At 51.0% G+C, this 11,551-nt stretch overlaps 1 long non-coding RNA gene across 7 annotated transcripts; it reads right to left on the bottom strand.

The window, feature by feature from the left end:
• Positions 1–357: 357 nt before the first annotated feature.
• Positions 358–3,504, bottom strand: LOC127921696 (uncharacterized). Of its 7 annotated transcripts, none has more exons than XR_008109352.1 (4): positions 2,286–2,372; positions 2,018–2,099; positions 1,554–1,603; positions 358–957 (listed from the first exon to the last, which is right to left on the bottom strand). It is a non-coding gene; the product is annotated as an uncharacterized LOC127921696 (long non-coding RNA). The 7 variants fall into 7 exon arrangements; XR_008109353.1 differs by lacking the exon at positions 1,554–1,603 and adding an exon at positions 1,504–1,553; XR_008109354.1 differs by lacking the exon at positions 1,554–1,603 and adding an exon at positions 1,347–1,396.
• Positions 3,505–11,551: the final 8,047 nt, after the last annotated feature.

The raw sequence follows: 11,551 nt of genomic DNA, 5'->3' as shown, positions 1-11,551 counted from the left end.
AGATGACTCCACCCAGACTGTTAGAGGACTGATGATGAAACTAGATGATTCCACCCAGACTGTTAGAGGACTGATGATGAAACTAGATGATTCCACCCAGACTGTTAGAGGACTGATGATGAAACTAGATGATTCCACCCAGACTGTTAGAGGACTGATGATGAAACTAGATGATTCCACAAAGAGGAAAACGATGTTTTCTGTGAATGGAGAATCTGTCAGCCCAGGACCCGTTTTCACTAAGTGCTGATCTAGGATCAGGTTTCCCCTCTTATTCATCATCATGATTTAAAAGACAGAACTGATCCGAGACCAGCACTGCTCCTCAGATGCTTTATGACTATGGCCCCAGGACCCAATACAACCTTTACCATACAGACCCAATACCACCTTTACCATACAGACCCAATACCACCTTTACCATACAGACCCAATACCACCTTTATAATACAGACCCAATACCACCTTTACCATACAGACCCAATACCACCTTTACCATACAGACCCAATACCACCTTTACCATACAGACCCAATACCACCTTTACCATACAGACTCAATACCACCTTTACCATACAGACCCAATACCACCTTTATAATACAGACCCAATACCACCTTTACCATACAGACCCAATACCACCTTTACCATACAGACCCAATACCACCTTTACCATACAGACTCAATACCACCTTTACCATACAGACCCAATACCACCTTTATAATACAGACCCAATACCACCTTTACCATACAGACCCAATACCACCTTTATCAGACCCAATACCACCTTTACCATACAGACTCAATACCACCTTTACCATACAGACCCAATACCACCTTTATAATACAGACCCAATACCACCTTTACCATACAGACCCAATACCACCTTTATCAGACCCAATACCACCTTTACCATACAGACCCAATACCACCTTTACCATACAGACTCAATACCACCTTTACCATACAGACCCAATACCACCTTTACCATACAGACCCAATACCACCTTTACCATACAGACCCAATACCACCTTTATAATACAGACCCAATACCACCTTTACCATACAGACCCAATACCACTTTTACCATACAGACTCAATACCACCTTTATAATACAGACCCAATACCACCTTTACCATACAGACCCAATACCACCTTTATAATACAGACCCAATACCATACAGACCCAATACCACCTTTATAATACAGACCCAATACCATATAGACTCAATACCACCTTTATCATACAGACCCAATACCATACAGACCCAATACCACCTTTATCATACAGACCCAATACCATACAGACCCAATACCACCTTTATAATACAGACCCAATACCACCTTTATAATACAGACCCAATACCACCTTTACCATACAGACCCAATACCACCTTTATAATACAGACCCAATACCACCTTTACCATACAGACCCAATACCATACAGACCCAATACCACCTTTATCATACAGACCCAATACCATACAGACCCAATACCACCTTTATAATACAGACCCAATACCACCTTTACCATACAGACCCAATACCACCTTTATAATACAGACCCAATACCACCTTTACCATACAGACCCAATACCACCTTTACCATACAGACCCAATACCACCTATACCATACAGACCCAATACCACCTATACCATACAGACCCAATACCACCTTTACCATACAGACCCAATACCACCTTTACCATACAGACCCAATACCACCTTTACCATACAGACCCAATACCACCTTTATAATACAGACCCGATACCACCTTTACCATACAGACCCAATACCACCTTTATAATACAGACCCAATACCATACAGACCCAATACCACCTTTATCATACAGACCCAATACCACCTTTATAATACAGACCCAATACCATAAAGACCCAATACAACCTTTATAATACAGACCCAATACCATACAGACACAATACCACCTTTATCATACAGACCCAATACCACCTTTATAATACAGACTCAATACCATACAGACCCAATACCACCTTTATAATACAGACCCAATACCATACAGACCCAATACCACCTTTATAATACAGACCCAATACCATATAGACTCAATACCACCTTTATCATACAGACCCAATACCACCTTTACCATACAGACACAATACCACCTTTATCATACAGACCCAATACCACCTTTATAATACAGACTCAATACCATACAGACCCAATACCACCTTTATAATACAGACCCAATACAGACCCAATACCACCTTTATAATACAGACCCAATACCATCAATACCACCTTTATCATACAGACCCAATACCATACAGACCCAATACCACCTTTATCATACAGACCCAATACCACCTTTACCATACAGACCCAATACCACCTTTATCATACAGACCCAATACCATACATACTCAATACCACCTTTATAATACAGACCCAATACCACCTTTTACCATACAGACCCAATACCACCTTTATAATACAGACCCAATACCACCTTTACCATACAGACCCAATACCACCTTTATAATACAGACCCAATACCACCTTTATCATACAGACCCAATACCACCTTTATCATACAGACCCAATACCACCTTTACCATACAGACCCAATACCACCTTTACCATACAGACCCAATACCACCTTTACCATACAGACCCAATACCACCTTTATAATACAGACCCGATACCACCTTTACCATACAGACCCAATACCACCTTTATAATACAGACCCAATACCATACAGACCCAATACCACCTTTATCATACAGACCCAATACCACCTTTATAATACAGACCCAATACCATAAAGACCCAATACAACCTTTATAATACAGACCCAATACCATACAGACCCAATACCACCTTTATCATACAGACCCAATACCACCTTTATAATACAGACTCAATACCATACAGACCCAATACCACCTTTATAATACAGACCCAATACCATACAGACCCAATACCACCTTTATAATACAGACCCAATACCATATAGACTCAATACCACCTTTATCATACAGACCCAATACCATACAGACCCAATACCACCTTTATCATACAGACCCAATACCACCTTTACCATACAGACCCAATACCACCTTTATCATACAGACCCAATACCACCTTTATAATACAGACCCAATACCATACATACTCAATACCACCTTTATCATACAGACCCAATACCACCTTTACCATACAGACCCAATACCACCTTTATCATACAGACCCAATACCACCTTTATAATACAGACCCAATACCATACATACTCAATACCACCTTTATCATACAGACCCAATACCACCTTTACCATACAGACCCAATACCACCTTTATCATACAGAACCAATACCATACAGACCCAATACCACCTTTATCATACAGACCCAATACCACCTTTACCATACAGACCCAATACCACCTTTATAATACAGACCCAATACCACCTTTATCATACAGACCCAATACCACCTTTATCATACAGACCCAATACCACCTTTACCATACAGACCCAATACCACCTTTATCATACAGGAATATTATTACAATTATAATGGAGAGTGAATAGTTCCTTTAGAGGGCAGACACACCTGAGTAGTGGAGGAGTGGGACGAAGGCGGGAGGGGGAGGAATGGAACGGAGGGAGGAGTGGAGGGGGACGGAGGGAGGAGTGAAGGGGGATGGGAGAGAGGAGTGGAGGGGGATGGGAGAGAGGAGTGGGGGAGAGAGGAGTGGAGGGGGACGGAGAGAGGAGTGGAGGGGGACGGAGAGAGGAGTGGAGGGGGATGGGAGAGAGGAGTGGAATGGGAGAGAGGAGTGGAATGGGAGAGAGGAGTGGAATGGGAGAGAGGAGTGGAATGGGAGAGAGGAGTGGAGGGGGACGGGAAAGAGGAGGGAGGGGGACGGGAGAGAGGAGTGGAGGAGGATGGGAGAGAGGAGTGGAGGGGGACGGGAGAGAGGAGTGGAGGGGGACGGGAGAGAGGAGTGGAATGGGAGAGAGGAGTGGAGGGGGACGGGAGAGAGGAGTGGAGGGGGACGGGAGAGAGGAGTGGAGGGGGACGGGAGAGAGGAGTGGAGGGGGATGGGAAAGAGGAGTGGAGGGGGACGGGAGAGAGGAGTGGAATGGGAGAGAGGAGTGGAGGGGGACGGGAGAGAGGAGTGGAGGGGGACGGGAGAGAGGAGTGGAGGGGGATGGGAGAGAGGAGTGGAGGGGGAGGGGAGAGAGGAGTGGAGGGGGACGGGAGAGAGGGGAGTGGAGGGGGACGGGAGAGAGGAGGGAGGGGGACGGGAGAGAGGAGTGGAGGGGGACGGGAAAGAGGAGTGGAATGGGAGAGAGGAGTGGAGGGGACGGGAGAGAGGAGTGGAGGGGGACGGGAGAGAGGAGTGGAGGGGGACGGGAGAGAGGAGTGGAATGGGAGAGAGGAGTGGAGGGGACGGGAGAGAGGAGTGGATGGGGACGGGAGAGAGGAGTGGAGGGGGACGGGAGAGAGGAGTGGAGGGGGATGGGAGAGAGGAGTGGAGGGGGACGGGAGAGAGGAGTGGAGGGGGACGGAAGAGAGGAGGGAGGGGGACGGAGAGAGGAGTGGAATGGGAGAGAGGAGTGGAAGGGGACGGGAGAGAGGAGTGGAGGGGGACGGGAGAGAGGAGTGGAGGGGGACGGAAGAGAGGAGTGGAGGGGGATGGAGAGGAGTGGAGGGGGACGGAAGAGAGGAGTGGAGGGGGATGGAGAGGAGTGGAGGGGGATGGGAGAAAGGAGTGGAGGGGGATGGAGAGAGGAGTGGAGGGGATGGGAGAGAGGAGTGGAGGGGGAATGGAGGAGTGGAGGAGATTGCAGGGCTGGAGGGCTTTATAACGAACCAATTAAAGCCTTATCATCACTCCTCTACCACCCCACACACACACACAACTATTTGACAGACAAATCACTCAGCCAATTTGTAAGGCACTTCCAAGGTCTTGTTTAAATGGTGGAGAGGACAGCGATTGGTTTAATTCAATTAAAATGGGACGGGGGCTACTTAAGGTTGAAGGAGGGAGATTTTGTACGACCGTGTGTGTGTGTGTGTGGGGGGGGGGAACAGATGGAGTACTGGAGGAGAGGGACAGAGGAGAGGAACAGAGGAGAGGAACAGATGGAGTACTGGAGGAGAGGGACAGATGGAGTACTGGAGGAGAGGGACAGATGGAGTACTGGAGGAGAGGGACAGATGGAGTACTGGAGGAGAGGAACAGATGGAGTACTGGAGGAGAGGGACAGATGGAGTACTGGAGGAGAGGAACAGATGGAGTACTGGAGGAGAGGAACAGAGGAGTACTGGAGGAGAGGAACAGATGGAGTACTGGAGGAGAGGAACAGATGGAGTACTGGAGGAGAGGGACAGATGGAGTACTGGAGGAGAGGAACAGATGGAGTACTGGAGGAGAGGGACAGAGGAGTACTGGAGGAGAGGAACAGATGGAGTACTGGAGGAGAGGAACAGATGGAGTACTGGAGGAGAGGGACAGATGGAGTACTGGAGGAGAGGAACAGATGGAGTACTGGAGGAGAGGAACAGATGGAGTACTGGAGGAGAGGGACAGATGGAGTACTGGAGGAGAGGGACAGATGGAGTACTGGAGGAGAGGGACAGATGGAGTACTGGAGGAGAGGGACAGATGAGGCTACTGGAGTAGTGTTGGTAAACACGTCTCTCTACTGGAGCCTCAGAAGAGAGCCTCCATGAGAGAGAAACTCTTGAGAGGAATCAGTCAGACATTAAACATGGAGGATTATCATTCAACTTCCCTCCTTCAAATCAAACAGGTCCTCTTTACTGGAGATTACACTGTTCCAATTAGTTTTTATTTTGTCTCTACGTAACCATATTCATTCTGTCTTTCTGTCTCTCTCTCTTCACCTCTCCCTCTCCTTCCCTCCCTTTCTCTCACTCTACCTCCATCCTTCTTTCTCTCTGTTTCCTTCTCCAGCTCTTTCCTAAAAGCTGCAAGAGGGAATCCCTGGCTGATAAAACTAAAGGATTTACCACAGGAAGATTAGGGGGACTACGTCCCAAATGGCCATAGGGCTCTGATCAAAAGTAGTGTACTAAATAGGGAATAGGGTGCTATTTGGGAAGCAGCCTAGGGAGGCTCTTTGTGGAGCCTTTTATACCAGTCTGTGTGGGTACTGAAGGAGCTCTTGAAGTGCTGAAGTCATGAGCTGAACACAGTGCAGGAACATCGGAGGAGCAGGATAATGATAGCAGCATTACAGTCATGATCAAAACACTGAGACCCACTAGGAAACCCTCTGTATCTGATAGACCCGACAGGACCCTCTGTATCTGATAGACCCGACAGGACCCTCTGTATCTGAGAGACCCGACAGGACCCGACAGGACCCTCTGTATCTGATAGACCCGACAGGACCCGACAGGACCCTCTGTATCTGATAGACCCGACAGGACCCTCTGTATCTGATAGACCCGACAGGACCCTCTGTATCTGACAGACCCGATAGGACCCTCTGTATCTGATAGACCCGACAGGACCCTCTGTATCTGACAGGCCCGACAGGACCCTCTGTATCTGACAGACCCGACAGGACCCTCTGTATCTGACAGACCCGACAGGACCCTCTGTATCTGACAGACCCGACAGGACCCTCTGTATCTGATAGACCCGACAGGACCCTCTGTATCTGGCAGACCCGACAGGACCCGACAGGACCCTCTGTATCTGGCAGACCCGACAGGACCCTCTGTATCTGACAGACCCGACAGGACCCGACAGGACCCGACAGGACCCTCTGTATCTGGCAGACCCGACAGGACCCGACAGGACCATCTGTATCTGACAGACCCGACAGGACCCAACAGGACCCTCTTATCTGACAGACCCGACAGGACCATCTGTATCTGACAGACCCGACAGGACCCTCTGTATCTGACAGACCCGACAGGACCCGACAGGACCCTCTGTATCTGACAGACCCGACAGGACCCGACAGGACCCTCTGTATCTGACAGACCCGACAGGACCATCTGTATCTGACAGACCCGACAGGACCCTCTGTATCTGACAGACCCGACAGGACCCAACAGGACCCTCTTTATCTGACAGACCCGACAGGACCCTCTGTATCTGACAGACCCGACAGGACCATCTGTATCTGACAGACCCGACAGGACCCGACAGGACCCTCTGTATCTGGCAGACCCGACAGGACCCGACAGGACCATCTGTATCTGACAGACCCGACAGGACCCAACAGGACCCTCTTTATCTGACAGACCCGACAGGACCATCTGTATCTGACAGACCCGACAGGACCCTCTGTATCTGACAGACCCGACAGGACCCGACAGGACCCGACAGGACCCTCTGTATCTGACAGACCCGACAGGACCCGACAGGACCCTCTGTATCTGACAGACCCGACAGGACCATCTGTATCTGACAGACCCGACAGCACCCTCTGTATCTGACAGACCCGACAGGACCCAACAGGACCCTCTTTATCTGACAGACCCGACAGGACCCTCTGTATCTGACAGACCCGACAGGACCATCTGTATCTGACAGACCCGACAGGACCCGACAGGACCCTCTGTATCTGGCAGACCCGACAGGACCCGACAGGACCATCTGTATCTGACAGACCCGACAGGACCCAACAGGACCCTCTTTATCTGACAGACCCGACAGGACCATCTGTATCTGACAGACCCGACAGGACCCTCTGTATCTGACAGACCCGACAGGACCCGACAGGACCCTCTGTATCTGACAGACCCGACAGGACCCGACAGGACCCTCTGTATCTGACAGACCCGACAGGACCATCTGTATCTGACAGACCCGACAGGACCCTCTGTATCTGACAGACCCGACAGGACCCAACAGGACCCTCTTTATCTGACAGACCCGACAGGACCCTCTGTATCTGACAGACCCGACAGGACCATCTGTATCTGACAGACCCGACAGGACCCTCTGTATCTGATAGACCCGACAGGACCCGATAGGACCCTCTGTATCTGACAGACCCGACAGGACCCGACAGGACCCTCTGTATCTGACAGACCCGACAGGACCCTCTGTATCTGACAGACCCGACAGGACCCTCTGTATCTGACAGACCCGACACAGGACCCGACAGGAACCGCCAGGACCCTCTGTATCTGACAGACCCGACAGGGCCCTCTGTATCTGACAGACCCGACAGGACCATCTGTATCTGACAGACCCGAACAGGACCCTCTGTATCTGACAGACCCGACAGGACCCTCTGTATCTGACAGACCCGACAGGACCCTCTGTATCTGACAGACCCGACAGGACCCGACAGGACCATCTGTATCTGATAGACCCGACAGGACCCTCTGTATCTGACAGACCCGACAGGACCCTCTGTATCTGACAGACCCGACAGGACCCTCTGTATCTGACAGACCCGACAGGACCCGACAGGACCCCAAGGATGAACCAGACATGTGGAGGTCTACAATTTATTTTCTGAGGTCTTGGCTGATTTTTTTTTATTTTCATATGATGTCGAGCAAAGAAGCAGTGAGTTTGAAGGTAGGCCTTGAAATACATCCACAGGTACACCTCCAATTGACTGACTCCAATGATGTTAATTAACCTATCAGAAGTTTCTAAAGCCATGACATCACTTTCTGGAATTTTCCAAGCTTTTTAAAAGCAGTCAACTTAGTGTATGTAAACTTCTGACCCACTGGAATTGTGATACAGTGAATTATAAGTGAAATAATCTGTCTGTACATAATTGTTGGAAAAATTACTTGTGTCATGCACAAAGTAGATGTCCTAACCGACTTGCCAAAACTATAGTTTGTTAAGAAGAAATGTGTGGAGTGGTTGAAAAACAAGTTTTAATGACTCCAAACTAAGTTTATGTCAACGTCCAACTTTAACTGTATATATTTTGTTATCTTTCAAACACTTGGTTGATAGAGTCTGCCTGCCAGATGGGCGGGGTTTGGTTGATAGAGTCTGGGGCTGCCAGACAGTAGAGTCTGCCAGATGGGCGGGGTTTGGTTGATAGAGTCTGCCAACAGTTGCCAGATGGGCGGGGTTTGGTTGGTAGAGTCTGCTTGCCAGATGGGCGGGATTTGGTTGATAGAGTCTGCCTACAGTTGCCAGATGGGCGGGGTTTGGTTGATAGAGCCTGCCTGCAGTTGCCAGATGGGCGGGGTTTGGTTGATAGAGTCTGCCTGCCAGATGGGCGGGGTTTGCTGATAGAGTCTGCCTGCCAGATGGGCGGGGTTTGGTTGATAGAGTCTGCCTACAGTTGCCAGATGGGCGGGGTTTGGTTGATAGTGTCTGCCTGCAACAGTTGCCAGATGGGCGGGGTTTGGTTGATAGAGTCTGCCTGCCAGATGGGCGGGGTTTGGTTGATAGAGTCTGCCTGGGCCAGATGGGCGGGGTTTGGTTGATAGAGTCTGCCTGCCAGATGGGCGGGGTTTGGTTGATAGTGTCTGCCTGCAGATGGGGGGGCTTGCTGCCTGCCAGATGGGCGGGGTTTGGTTGATAGAGTCTGCCTGCCAGATGGGCGGGGTTTGGTTGATAAAGTCTGCCTGCAGTTGCCAGATGGGCGGGGTTTGGTTGATAGAGTCTGCCTGCCAGATGGGCGGGGTTTGGTTGATAGAGTCTGCCTGCCAGATGGGCGGGGTTTGGTTGATAGAGTCTGCCTGCCAGATGGGCGGGGTTTGAGTCTGAGATAGAGTCTGCCTGCCAGATGGACGGGGTTTGGTTGATAGAGTCTGCCTGCCAGATGGACGGGGTTTGGTGATAGAGTCTGCTTGCCAGATGGCGGGGTTTGGTTGATAGGAGTCAGATGGACGGGGTTTGGTTGATAGAGTCTGCCTGCCAGATGGGCGGGGTTTGGTTGATAGAGTCTGCCTGCAGTTGCCAGATGGGCGGGGCTTGGTTGATAGAGTCTGCCTGCCAGATGGGCGGGGTTTGGTTGATAGAGTCTGCCTGCCAGATGGGCGGGGTTTGGTTGATAGAGTCTGCCTGCCAGATGGGCGGGGTTTGGTTGGTAGAGTCTGCCAACAGTTGCCAGATGGGCGGGGTTTGGTTGACAGAGTCTGCCTGCAGTTGCCAGATGGGCGCGGTTTGGTTGATAGACTCTGCCTGCAGCTGCTAGATGGGCGGGGTTTGGTTGATAGAGTCTTTTCGCTTGCAGTTGCCAGATGGGCGGATTGGTTGATAGTGTCTGCTTACAGTTGCCAGATGGGCGGGGTTTGGCTGATAGAGTCTGCTTGCAGTTGCCAGATGGGCGGGGTTTAAGGATAGAGCCTGCCTGCAGTTGCCAGATGGGCGGGGTTTGGTTGATAGAGTCTGCCTGCCAGATGGGCGGGGTTTGGTTGATAGAGTCTGCCTGCAGTTGCCAGATGGGCGGGGTTTGGTGATAGAGTCTGCCTGCCAGATGGGCGGGGTTTGATAGAGTCTACCTGCAGTTGCCAGATGGGCGGGGCTTGGTTGATAGAGTCTGCCTGCCAGATGGGCAGGCTTTGGTTGAGAGAGTCTGCTTGCCAGATGGGCGGGGTTTGCTGATAGAGTCTGCCTGCCAGATGGGCGGGGTTTGCTGATAGAGTTCGCCTGCAGTTGCCAGATGGGCAGGGTTTGGTTGATAGAGTCTGCTTGCCAGATGGGCGGGGTTTGGTTGAGAGTCTGCCTGCAGTTGCCAGATGGGCGGGGTTTGGCTGATAGAGTCTGCTTGCCAGATGGGCGGGGTTTGGTTGATAGAGTCTGCCTGCCAGATGGCGGGGCTTGGTTGATAGAGTCTGCCTGCAGTTGCCGATGGGCGGGGCTTGGTTGATAGTCTGCCTGCAGTTGCCAGATGGGTGTTTGGTTGACAAAGTCTCCTGCAGTTGCCAGATGGGTGGGGTTTGCTGACAGAGCCTGCCTGCAGTTGCCAGATGGGTGGGGTTTGGTGACAGAGTCTGCCTGCAGTTGCCAGATGGGCGGGGCTTGGTGACAAAGTCTGCCTGCAGTTGCCAGATGGGCGGGGCTTGCTGACAAAGTCTGCCTGCAGTTGCCAGATGGGCGGGGTTTGGCTGACAGAGTCTGCCTGCAGTTGCCAGATGGGTGGGGTTAGGTTGATAGTGTCTGCCTGCCAGATGGGCGGGGTTTGGTTGATAGAGTCTGCCTGCCAGATGGGCGGGGCTTGCTGATAGAGTCTGCCTGCCAGATGGGCGGGGTTTGCTGATAGAGTCTGCCTGCCAGATGGGCGGGGCTTGGTGATAGAGTCTGCCTGCCAGATGGGCGGGTTTGGTTATAGAGTCTGCCTGCCAGATGGGCGGGGTAGGGTTATAGAGTCTGCCTGCCAGATGGGCGGGGTTTGGTTGATAGAATCTGCCTGCCAGATGGACGGGGTTTGGTGATAGAATCTGCCTGCCAGATGGGCGGGGTTTGGTGATAGAGTCTGCCTGCCAGATGGGCGGGGTTTGGTGATAGAGTCTGCCTGCCAGATGGACGGGCTAGTTTGGTTGATAGAGTCTGCCTGCCAGATGGGCGGGGTTTGGTTGATAGAGT

This window comes from Oncorhynchus keta, unplaced genomic scaffold, assembly GCF_023373465.1.
Source record: "Oncorhynchus keta strain PuntledgeMale-10-30-2019 unplaced genomic scaffold, Oket_V2 Un_contig_2317_pilon_pilon, whole genome shotgun sequence".
Classification (NCBI taxonomy): domain Eukaryota; kingdom Metazoa; phylum Chordata; class Actinopteri; order Salmoniformes; family Salmonidae; genus Oncorhynchus; species Oncorhynchus keta.
Note: the sequence above shows the minus strand (reverse complement) of the source record. Positions and strands in the feature narration are given on the sequence as shown.